Below are 13,421 nucleotides of genomic sequence, written 5' to 3'. Positions count from 1 at the left end.
GTTTCTAGAAGAAATAATTTGGAGGGAAAATAATATCATTTTCTCAAGATCAAATCAAATTGATAAGAGGAAAGATTTGAGTGGGAAATAAAGAACAAAGCTTCTTTATAAGGAGCTATAGGTCAAAGACCAAGTGCGTATGTGTGAGAGGGAGTTGTTCATAAGAGTGGTTGTGTGAAGAAGCCAAGAGAAGGCTAATGTGAAGTGTCAAGAAGAGGATACAATGAGGAGTAAGCACAGAGCATCAAGACTCTAATTTGATCAAGTGACCATAGAGTGCATTGGCATAACAAGTGGAAGAACTCAAGGAGATAGATCTTGAAGGGTGAACAAGTTGTCAACACTGCAAGGGAGAAAAGCCAAGAAAAGAAAAGAACTCAAGAGTGATATGAAATTTGTAAGGTTAAATTTGCAATCTTTATCAGGTCAAAACCTTTTTAATACTCTCTTACCATTGTATTAGAAATTGAAATCCTACATTGCTAGGTTAGCTTAATAGCTAGGTGGATAAGCCTCAGGAAAAAGGATAAAAGATCCCCAGGAGAAGGATAAGAGATCCTCAGGAGAAGGATAAGATATCCTTAAGAGAAGGATAGGGGATCCTTAGAGAGGGATAAAAGATTCTTTTGAGAAGGTGACTGTAAATCCCATGTACTTGGGTGAGCCTAACAACTCTATGTAAATCCCTTAACAGGGTGACATTCTAAGTTGAATGTTTTTAAGTCCTCTAATAGGGCACACTCCTAATAGGGTGTAGAAATCCTTTAATAGGGTCACATTTAATAGTGTGTAAAGCCTTTAACAGGGCAAACCATCAAAAGTGGTTGAAATCAATTACGCAGTTATTTTGTGGGTGTCATCCCCACCCCAGTTTTACCTTCTTATTCCTAGAGGGTTTCTAGGTCACCAAAATCCTTTGTGTTATGGTGTGATGCATGTTTACTTTTCATGATTGTTCAATGTTTAATTGCATGCATGATAAGAAAGCAAAAAGGATAGTACTTCTGATTCACTCTCATTTTATTAGAAAATTTGGATTGGACATTATTGGACCTTGAATAATTGATTCACCCCCCCTCTCAGTTATTCTAAAGAATTCTAATAGAATGTCCCTTATGACCTCTACAAAGTCATCATCAAGGGTACTCCTCTGGCCAATCTTTTCCACTAACCTAAGATCAAAAAATCCCCTAGGATGATAGCCATACACAATCTGAAAGGGGCTTAGGCTTGTACTTCTATTGATGGAATCATTATAGGAGAATTATGCCTAAGGTAGAATAGTATCCCATGCAAAACCATAGTCTTTAGTAAGACATTTGAGAAGGTTACCTAGTGACCTATTAATAACCTCAGTCCACCCATCTGATTAGGGATGATAAGTAGATGACATGGCAAGATTTGTTCCTAGTATTTTCCACAAGGTTTTCTAAAAGTGTCCCACAAACTTTGGGTCTCTATCTGACACAATAGAAAGAGGAAGTCCATTAAGCCTTACAACCTCTTTAAAGAAAAGTCCTACTATATTGGAAGCATCATGAGTGGACTTACAAGGTAAGAACTATGCCAATTTGGAAAATTTGTCCACAACTACATATATAATGTCATAGACCCAAAACAAAGTCCATGCTAATTGAATCCCAAGGCTTTGTAGGTATAGGTAATGGAGTATACAAACCTTGATTAGAAATTGTCCCTTTATCCCTTTGACAAATCAAACAAGTTTCTACAAATCTCTTAACATATGATTGCATTTTAGGCCAAAAGTAAGATCTTCTTACCAACTCCAATGTCTTGTCAAGACCAAAGTGACCAACTAGGCTTCCACAATGCTTCTCTTTGATGATTTTTTCCCTCATAGTACATTGAGGTATACAAAGTTGACTTCCCTTGAATAAAAAGCCCTCTTGAATAATATAATCTGAAAAATTAGTATGGTATCTATCCCCTAGTTCCATACACACTTCATAAGCTTCATGAAAGTCTTCATCAACTAGATACATATCTATCAAAGTAGAAATACAAACACTCTCCATTTGGATCTCTTGAATGGCTAGATTCCTCCTACTCAAGGCATCAACTACCTTGTTGGCCACTCCTTTCTTATGCTTGATAGAGAAGGTATATGATTACAAGTGCTCCATCCCTTTGACATGTCTATGATTCAACTCCTCCTAACTATTTAGAAAACTCAAAGCTTGATTGTGAGTATAAACAGAAAATTCTTTAGGTAACAAGTAGTGCCTCCACTTTCTAACTGACTGAACCATAACATAGAGTTCTAGATCATAAGTAGATTACTTTTTTTTTGTCTCATTAAGCTTCTCACTAAAAAAATCCATAGGCATGCCACTTTGACTTAAGACACCACCAATTGCCCTCTTACTTGCATTACACTCAATGGTGAAAACTTAAGACCAAGATAAGTTCTTGTGCTACACTTTTTTTCAACAATTGAAATGACTAATTTTCATATTTAGTCCATTGAAACTGACATTTCCTTCCCCCCCTTAATAGTATCAATAATTGGTGCACTTATCCCACTAAAATTCCTCACAAACTTCCTATAAAAGATTGCAAGACCATGAAAACTCTTTACCTCACCAAATTTTTTTGGAGTAGGCCAATTCAATATGGCTTCAACCTTAGAAGGATATATCTTTAAGTTGTGTTTGGAGATGGAAAACCCAAGAAACAAAAAAGCACACACTTTTCCAAGTTGATCTTCAACTGCTCCTCTTGTATTCTTTTCAAAACCATATCAAGATGTGTTAGATGTTCATGCTTATCCTTGCTAAAAAGTCAAGATATCATCTAGATACACACAATTTAAATTTTTATGAAAGGTTTAAGGACTTCATTCATGAATCTCATAAAGGGTCTTGGAGAATTGGAAAGGCCAAAAGGCATCACAACCTATTCAAATAACCATTCATTAGTCTTGATTTTGATTTGGTGGTAACCACTCTTAAAATAAATCTTGGAGTTGTATCTTGCATTTCCCAAGAAATCCATAAGATCTTCTATTCTAGGCATTGGAAACCTATACTTGATAGTTATCTTGTTCATGGCTCTAGAGTCTGTACATATCCTCCATGTACCTTCCTTGTTAGGAGCTAGGACTGCTGGGAAAATAAAAGGGCTAATGCTCTTTCTTATGAAGCCTTTCTCTTATAATCCCTATATTTGTCTTTTTACTTCAACATTCTATTTTGGAGTTAATTTGTATGTAGGCTTATTGGGCAGTCTAGAGCCAAGAATGAGGTCTATGCAATGACTTATCTCCCTTTTAGGTGGTAAGGTATATGTGGTCTCATCAACAATTATCCCCTTATACTGATCCAATAGGTCTACAACTTCCTTAGGATAAAATTTCCTCAAGGTTTCTTGCATTTGCATCCCCTTTCTAGGTACATTATCCTTAGTTTTCACTACAACAACAAAGGATGGCATTTTTTCCTCTTTTAGCCCTTTTAAGAACCCCTTCTCACCTACTAACATGACTATACTAGATACACTCTTATCCTTAGTTTCACATACCAATGGTGTCATAGTGTAGGTTTCTTCATCTTTGGTCAAGGTATATTCATTTTTCTTTCCTTCATGTTGAGAATTTGTGTCATATTTCCAAGGTCTACCAAGAAGAAAATGACAAGCATCCATATCCACAATTTCACATAGTACATTATCCCTATATTCCCTAATCTAAAACTCAAAATAACATTGCTCATTTACTAATGTATGCTACTCCATACTTAGTCAAGAAACTTTATAAGGATTAGGGTGTGAGATTCTTTATAGACTTAGTTTATTCACCATTTTTTTCACCATTTTTCTAGAAGCTAAATTTATAGTAGAACTTGAATCAACAATAACCTTACATACTTTTCCTTTCACTTTGCAGGTTGTCTTGAAAATTGATTTCCTTTGAAGAGGTTCTTGGGTAAGTGGCATAAAAAATGACCTATTGAACATCAAGCTTTCTCCTATCTCAAGGCCTACATGTTTTTTAGAAGATGAAATAGTATGGAATGAGGTGGTACTTTGACAATATTCATCTTGAAGCAACCGAATCCTCTTTTCACCTTAGTTGGCTACACCTATCTTTTCTAGACACCTAAAGGACTGATGTCCAACTTAGTTGCATGAGAAACACCATCTAGTGAACATATTTGTTCCTTTACCTCCAAATTTTCCTCTAGAACTAGGTATTCTTCCCCTAAAGGAACCTTTGTTGCTAGTGTTATTCTTAGTACCTTGACTACTACTAGATTATCCTCGTTGTCTAGGATAGTTCCCTCTTCCAAAAAATATGTCTCTTCCTCTAAAAATATTACCTCTTCCTCCTCTATTATTTTGTTCAACCTTCCTTAATCCTAAGGGCTAGTTGGTAACATTTGAGAACTAACTCAACTGACACCAAAGTTAACTAATCTTGAACGTTATATTTGAGCCCATTGCTGTACCTTGCTAGTTTTTTTTTTTCATTATCATATAATTTAGACCTAAGAGTTAAAGTACAAAATTTTTGAGTGTAGTTACTTACATCCATGTCCTTCTACTTGATATTATGTAGCTTCTTGTGGAGCATCACTTCATAATCCTTAGGTACAAACTGCTTCATGATTTATGCCATCATTCTTTTCCATGTAGAAATGGGTTGCTTCTCTTCCTCTACTCTTTCATTTTAGAGAATGGTGTTGGAGAATCTAAAGTAAAAGAGCACAAGGAGGTTAATATTCCTTATATCATATATTAAAATTTATTTAATACATTTATAATGTGTTTGAGTCCATGAGTTGAAATGTAAAGGCTAGAGAAGCCATTGGTAATAAGCTATCAAAATTGTGCATGTAGGTCTTAAAGTGGTCAAGAATGTCAAAATATGAAATAGTACCTTATAAAAATTAAAATTTATGTAAAATTTCCATTTAATTCCATTTTAGGGTGATTAAAGTGTCCATGAAAAGATTTGTCAATTTTAGAGTTAAACTTGCAAAAGTTGTAATGCAAAAATGCAAAAATGACATAAAATGTTGTAAAAAATGCATAATGGCTAAAAGAATGTAAGGAGATTGTTTAAAAGGTGGTTTGAAAGTTATAAGCAATAAAAAACACTATAAAAAATTATTAATGGTCAAACCAAAGCAAGAATGGAAGGAAATAGTTACTTTTGAAACAAATTTGAGGTGATTCTAAGTTGTTGTTTTGATTAGTATTTCAGTTTTTATGGTGGTTCTAGGTCTTGTACAGCCATGCATAGCCTAGAAACCATGTATAATCTATAGATTTTGATAGTGTAGTGAATACAATTTTTTTTTGGATTTGGTTTGGGTTTATTTCATGGAGAAATGAATAAGTTATGAGCATTTTGGTAAAAGTTGTTATTTGTAGACTTGAGGATATCCAACTATAGTCATATCGAAATGGTTGGTATGACCACATATTGGCATATCAAAAATTCCAATTATAATCAATGGAAATATGTGTGAATGATATTTCTTTTTCAATTGGTTTGAATCATTTTGATGAAAATTTGTGAAAGTTATAATAAGTGTCGTGAAAAACTACCATTTAAAGATATCATTGAAGTTATAATCAAAGATTTATTCTTTTAGAATGATTTATGCATTAGAAAAATTAATGGCTTAGATAATTGGAAAATAGAATCATAAGTGATAAATTTGAAATTGGTTTAGTTTCATTTGTGTTTTTGAAATATATCAGATTCCCTAGGCAGGGTTTTAAGATTTACTTCTGAATGGTTATAGTAAAATTGGGTCTTGATACAGAGATCATAACTTGTAATTAGGTTATTGGATTGGGATCAGCTTTGGATTTGATTTAGAAGGACTAATTTTAAATAATTACTCAAAAGGTTTTTTCAAGAAAGTTTCTAGAACAAATGTTATGAATGATGGAATCTGAAATAGAAACTAGGCTATGGGAATGAGAGAATATTAAGCTTGGTTGTGTTTAACCTCATGAAATGCCTCTATGTCGAATGTTTAATGTCAGTGGTATGTAGATTTGGGTTTGTTTGAAATCCTATTTACATCAAAGAAAGTTCCACCAACTTAGGTCTAGACCTTTCAACATAGATTTTTCAACTTTAACTCTCTACTTAGCAAGTATCTCCATAGCTTCAAAGTGATTCTCAAGGGCTTCCAACCATTCCATGCATGCCTCTAGTTCTAAATTCCCATCAAACATGGGTAAGTCCCCTTTTGTCTTTTCTTCCTACAATATAGAGCGATGTTACCATGATCCTCTAATATCCATGCATGTTAGAGAAGTTGTCTCCCTCTTTTTCTTCTTCTTCCTTAGACTCTTCATGCTCTCCTTTTCTTACTTGTCAAGTTCTCTCTTCATTGCCCCGTTCTCCTCTCCGACAACCCTACTCTTAGCCATTTGTTCTTTTAAATTTTTTTCCAACTCAATGTTAGTTATTCTTAGAGGAATGTATTCCCATTCTACCATCTTGTTCTTCCAATTAGATTCTAAATGGCTTTGATACCACTTGATGTAGAGTGCTACCACTAAAAGCTTGGTAGCTCACACTAAAAGCTTGGTAGAACCCCAAATTCAACACTTTAGGTAGTCTTAACCTTTCTTAGCCTTCTACACCCCTTAAAGACTATTCTCAATAGGATTCAACACAACACCAATCTTCCACACAACTTTACAAGTCTTCTTTCCCTATTAGCAACTCTAGGGATCAACAATGGTGAAATGGCCAAAATATAGAAATGGACTCCACCCTATTCTTGGGTCAAACTCACACCTAGGACCTTTCAAGGAATACTCAAGGATGAGACTTCAACAACTATTTGACTTTCACAACTCCTATTTGCAATTTTTCACTCAATAGGCCTAATTCTCCTTGTAGCTCTTTTTAGGGTTTTAGGATAGTAACTTGGTTTTTATCCACTAGGCTTGGCAAAAAAAACTAGGGTTTTGGATACCCTTTTGGAAGTTACACAAATCCTTGAAGCACCAATTCTAATTAGCCAAATCAAGCCTAGATGACTTGGAAATGTGCAAGGATGGGTAGTTGGGACTAGTTTATTGTTATAGAAGGTTTTACATAACCTTTTTCACCAAGAAATGACCACTTGCCAAACATCACAACTTCATTCTAAGGCCTGTCCAAAAAATTAATCATTTTAAGGCTAAAACCATCACAATTTAGACTAGGGCATGTTAATTTACCCCTTGGATCATCTGAACAAAATCTATAACTTAGGAATATTAAATTACATATCCTAACCTTTCAAATCCCATCAAGCCATTGAAAATTGATCGTATACATGCAGATTAGGGTCACATCTTGTTTGAAACCCTTAATTTAAGGGTTTGTAAACCTACTTGCAAAGAAAAAACTCTAACTTTCTTCAAACTAAACCGATCACAATGAAATAAAAAGAAATGGAAACTAGACTTAATATACTTTCAGATCATGCAATTGGATTTGGTCTCCCAATTCATACAAGTCCATACAATAGTAAAGTGCTTAGAAATTCTGTGTATTAGGTATGAAAAACTTGTTAAGCATACACCTTATGACTCCTGTAACTTCATAGAGGGTATTAAAATCCAAATACATCATTCCTAACTGATAACAAGTTTTTTTGAGTAGTTACATGACCAATTGTAACGTTTTGCAAAAAAATGTCAAAATTTACAAAAATTGTCAGTAACTTTTCTTGCAAAATGCAATTTTTGCACTAACACTTCCTAAGAATTAATCACTTGGTCATTTGCAACCCTTAGGACCTAGATAATGTATAAATAATCAATAAAATTTCCTAGAATCCACTTATTAGCTAAAAACATCAAAAAACAAGATCTTAAGGACTAAGGCAACTTAGGCTTATATGGCATGTAAAGTTCCTTAACCTTACAACCAAGGATAAATTTATTATAAAAATCAAAATTAACATGTTTTAAGGAGGTGGATTATCACCCCTTGTATTGCATCATGAATCTCCTTCAATTTGATAAGATGACATGTTATTCACCCAGGTGCCCTACATCAAAGGGTGAAATGGAGAGAGAGAGATTAGGGGATGAGAGAGGGTGGGATAGGGAGAGTGGAAGGAAGGGATGGAGGAAGGGAGAGAGAGGGAGAGAGAGAGACAGAGGGAGTGGAGAGAGAGAGAGGGAGGAGAGAGAGAGGGAGGGGAGAGAGAGAGAGAGGGAGGAGAGAGAGAGAGAGAGAGAGAGAGAGAGAGAGAGAGAGAGAGAGAGAGAGAGAGAGAGAGAGAGAGAGAGAGAGAGAGAGAGAGAGAGATATGGGAGAGGGTGAGATAAGGAGAGAGGGAGGGAGAATATGGAATGAGAGAGATGGAGGGATAAATGGGGGAGGGAGAGAGAGAGAGAGAGAGAGAGAGAGAGAGAGAGAGAGAGAGAGAGAGAGAGAGAGAGAGGGTGTGATAGGAAGGGATGAATGGAGAGAGAGAGATTAAGGGATATTAGAGGGTGTGATAGGGAGAAGAGGGAGAGAGAGAGAGTGTGTGTGTGTAGGGGATGGGAGAGGGTGGGATAGGGAGAGAGGGAGGGAGAAATGGAGAGAGAGAGAGGATGGGATAGGGAGAGAGGGAGGGAGAAATGGAGAGAGAGTAGGGAATGTGAAAGAGTGAGATAGGGGGAGGGGGAGAGGGGGAGAGAGAGAGAGAGAGAGAGAGAGAGAGAGAGAGAGAGAGAGGGAGGGAGGGAGGGAGGGGGATAGGGAGGGAGGGAGGGATGGAGGGAGGGAGGGGGAGAGAGAGAGAGAGATAGATAGAGAGAGAGAGAGAGAGAGAGAGAGAGAGAGAGAGAGAGAGAGAGAGAGAGAGAGAGAGAGGGAGGGAGAGGGTGGGATAGGAAGGGAGAAATAGAGAGAGACATAGAGAGAGAGGGAGGGAGAGAGAGAGGGATATGGAGAGAGGGAGGAAGAAATTGGTTTAGAGATCTTTAGCAAAAGAGTGAATATGTCCAATACTCAATCCTTCAAGGTATCCTTATACCTTCCCAAGAGTCTCTTAGAATCCTTTTGTCCACACTTCACCTTGTCACAAAACCCCAACCAACTCCTTAGAACTCCACAAAAATCCTTGCAAATTGACTCCAAAAGCCAACTTTGAATCTTAGGGCACAAACTTGGAAATAGTCACTACCCAACTCCTTGACTCCAAATAATTCTTAGAACACTTCAAGGGATATACAAGGACCAAGATTTCACTATAGTTTTGATTCCCCAACTATCACAACTATCAAATGCACTAAGAGGCCCAAATACTCCTCGTAGTACTTTAATGGGTTTTAGGGAAACAACTTGGAATTTTCCCAAAGAACTTGGCAAACATCTTATAGTTTCAAATACCCTTTTAGGACTTCTATCTATTCTCCAATTCTCAATTCTCTAACCTACTCTAGTACGCCTGAAATCACATAGGCTTCTTAGGCCTAATTGCCTAAAAGAGGCTTGGAACACCTGACAAATAGCAATAATGGATTCCTAGGCCCAATAAGTTATTTGGGAGGTCTTCTCCTACTTATCTCCACATGAAACAATCATTCCCCAAGTTTGAGGCTTCCATCTCTTCATTTACCCTACAAACCCTCACTAAATTGGTTGGACACAAAAGAATATTCAACCTAGGGCTAGATCATAGGACCTTCAGATCTTTTGAGAAAAATGTGCAGCTTAGGAATTTATTAGTACATGTCCTAACCTTGTAAAATCTAGGAGGTCATTGAATGCCAACCATGGAGTTACAAGTTAGGACAAAAAATCCATTGGAACCCTCAATTTTAGGATATGCTAATCTAGTCTCAGAAAAATAGTGGTATCTCCCTTCAAACTTAACAAAAATGAACAAAATAAAATGCTATGGAACCAAGATTTAGAACTCTAGCCAATCATGATATCAAATCCAGCTACCCAATTTGTACAATTCTGTACATGTAGTAAATGCTTAGAAAATATATTTATTTCTCCTTAAAAATGGTTTGTCGATATAGTACTTCATACCTATGAATGTTTCTAGGGTGTAGATTCCTACATACATCATTCCCAAGGTTCACAACTAAAATTTGAAAGGTTTGGACCATTGGGTGAAAAGTTACATTTTTTGACAAAAAGTTGTCAATAAGAAAAATTGCTAATAAATAACTTTTACAACTTTTCACTTAAGACCTTTTTACTTGATCATTTATTGTTCCAAAAACCTTATTAAAGTATAATGACATAAAAAGCATATTAATGACTCCTTACTTAAAATATTCAATTTTAGGATCCTTTTGGAATAAGTGAACTTAGGCTTATAAACACACCTCAAGTTACTTGACCAAACATAAGATCATTTCTTATTACACATATAAATGAGACTAAATAAATTTGATGTATGTATCACTATATGTCTTCCACAAGATCACCATATGCATTGATCCACTTTGTTGTTGGTAGTATCACCTTGGTGCCTGTTGACATGGAATTCTGCACCCCTACTTGAGATATGATCCTCAAGTGACCTCCTATAACATGAAAAAGACCTTCAAGTGTGGGACTTGTTCTTTGACATAAAATCTCCAAAGAAGGCCAATTTCCTTACAATTAGGATGTGCCTAAGTTCTGTTGAGAGGAAAAAAAGAGAAGGAGATGTAGGAAAGAAAACTACCAAACCTAATTTTAAGTTGGTGGGGGGGAGGGGGGGGGGGGGGTTTGATGCACCTAATTGAGATGGTTACAACTCTACTCATGGATGCAACACATCAATGCAAATCCCAAATACATAGATCCTAACTCTATTCTACTCATAAAGAATCACATGTAGTTTTAGAACTGATCGAGTGCTCAAGGGAAATAATTTCATAATACAAAAATCATCAATAGTTTGAACACAACATAAAAACCTCAAAGACTAGAAAGAAACATTCAAGACAAAGAAAAATACATGCACAAGTCATGAATGAAAAGAAGAGGCAAAGAATTGAACTATTTCATTAGTGGAAAGCAAGGAATATAGTTGTAGAGCACAAGGCTATAACAAGTAGACATGATAGAACAAAGAGGAACCCTCAAAACATATTTACAAATTTTCTTTTATAGAGTTCAGGCATAATGCTAATATTTTCATTTATTTCAAACTCCAACTAGGTGGTGTTCAATTGTAGAGGAGAGCAATAAATGATGAATAGTGTAAATCATGATCATATGTACATCCCCATACAAAAAATCTAATGTTTATGGGCAAAATTTAATTTGAATAGACAAAAGTAGTAGCCATAACCATTCTAATTGGGTAGATGGATAAGCAAGGTGGTGATGGAGTTCCCTTTGCATTTACCAAGCATGGAGAATATCAATAGGTGGTTGCAATTGATCAAAGGATCCAATTTCCATCACTAAATTTCTATTTTCATGTTTGCAACTATGCCAAGTCAGATATGTCATTGAGTCTACTACATTCAATCATAAAAATTTGCCACATGGCCCAATATCCTTGAAGTATCATTCCATCTCATCCATCTTTCCATCTTTTATGTTGACCTATGCCTTTGCTCATTCATGGCTTCATAACCTATTTTCTTCATTATCTCCTCAACCATTGTGACCCTATGATCAATATGAGATTGGCCCTTTGTATAATTGACATAGTTTAGACTTAAAAATATTCTAATCATGCAATGATGTAAAATTAGTTATCTTGCCTTTGTCTCCCTATCACAGGTTGAAATTGAGGATGGCATCAAATGTCTACAACCCTGCGATTGTTGTAAACTTCATTGCTTGTGTTTCCTTTAACCGTGATCACTCTATCACGACTATCTTTTTCTTCTTTCATCTAACCATTGCAATCATGCGAAACCATCAGACTAACTACTATCACATTGTTGTAGCTTAACTATTAAATTTGATGTTTAACCCTACAAGTGAGAAATCAAAGAAATCATTGCATTACATTCTAAACTCTGGTTAACCCTTAACCTCTTGTAATAGTGTGAAAAAATCCATTTTGTAGCATTGATACTTGAATTGATAACCCAACTTTTCACCCTACAAACAAGCGATGAAGAGGTTTCACTATCTCACAACCTTGACCTTAGATTAGGTTTGACCCTCTGTGATGGTGCAAAAGCACATGAAATTTTTCTACTAGAGTTAGACTTCACATGGTCATAGCTAGATTCTTCTTGAACTCAAAATTTCTTGCGATCATGCGATTGGGTTAAGCATTCCATCACAACTAAAATATGAATGTTAGCCCTTTCAAGTTGCAAAACTATGCTGACATTGAGCTTGATTGTTTCGTGCTTTTGCAACCTCCTTGATAGTTAAGTCTTAACTACCTACAACTAAGTGAAGAGAGATAATCACATAAGTTATAAGGCTTAAGGATATATAAAAGAAAATTAAATGATTTTTTTCATATCCCCATTGGATTTCATGACAATAAATAAATGGGTCAAATGAATGTGATTATGATTATCACCCTGGATAATTGAGAAATTAGGAAGGGGGACAAAAAAAGGTTAACAATGACCTATATCATAATACTATGGCCAAAAGACACTCAAGTCCCTTGAGTGGGAATGTTTACAATTTCTCAAAATGTTTATCCTACCATGTGATCAGATATTCATAATATGTATGGTTTCTAGTCTTCTTGTTGATCCTCTTTTCTAAGATACATTCAATACTTGGAAGGTTTTATCTTGGTAGATCTTGAAGCACATCTTTAGAACTTTAATCATAAATGTCAGTATGACTAGAAGTCTTCTATGCATAAATATTAGATACATTAGATATTGGTGAAAGGCCTATATCAAGAGGTAAATCAATCTTGTATGCATTAGGACCACATTGTTTGAGAATTTGGAATGGGCCAATCTTTTTCATATGCAGTTTGGTATACTTTCCTTTAGGTAATCTTTCTTTCTTAAGGTGGACCATAACCATGTCCCCAACCTTAAAATGTATTTCTCCCCTCTTCACTGCAATCTCTCTTTGACCTGTTGGCAAATATCTGTCATAATTTTAGCAAAATCATCTACCAATGCACTCCTTTGACCAATATTTTTTATAGATTTGAGTTCAAAGACACCCCTTGGATGAGAACCATAAATGATTTGGAAAGGACCAAGGCTTGTAATTTTCTGTACAAAATTATTATAGGAGAATTCAACTTGAAGTAAGATAGTATCCCATACAACACCATATTATTTTGTCAAAAACCTAGGAAGGTTACCTAGTGATTTGTTTATGACCTTAGTTTTCCCATGAGATTATAGGTGATAGGTAGATGACATAGCAAGGTTAGTTCCTAGTATCTTCCATAGGGTATGCCAAAATTTCCCTACAAAATTAGGGTCCCTATCTGAAACAATGGTTAGAGGTAGTCCATGAAGTCTTACTATCTCGTTAAACAATAGGCCTG

Source organism: Cupressus sempervirens, chromosome 5 (assembly GCF_028749045.1).
Source record: "Cupressus sempervirens isolate cs-2001-9-10 chromosome 5, ASM2874904v1, whole genome shotgun sequence".
NCBI lineage: Eukaryota > Viridiplantae > Streptophyta > Pinopsida > Cupressales > Cupressaceae > Cupressus > Cupressus sempervirens.
This window is presented reverse-complemented; position numbering follows the sequence as displayed.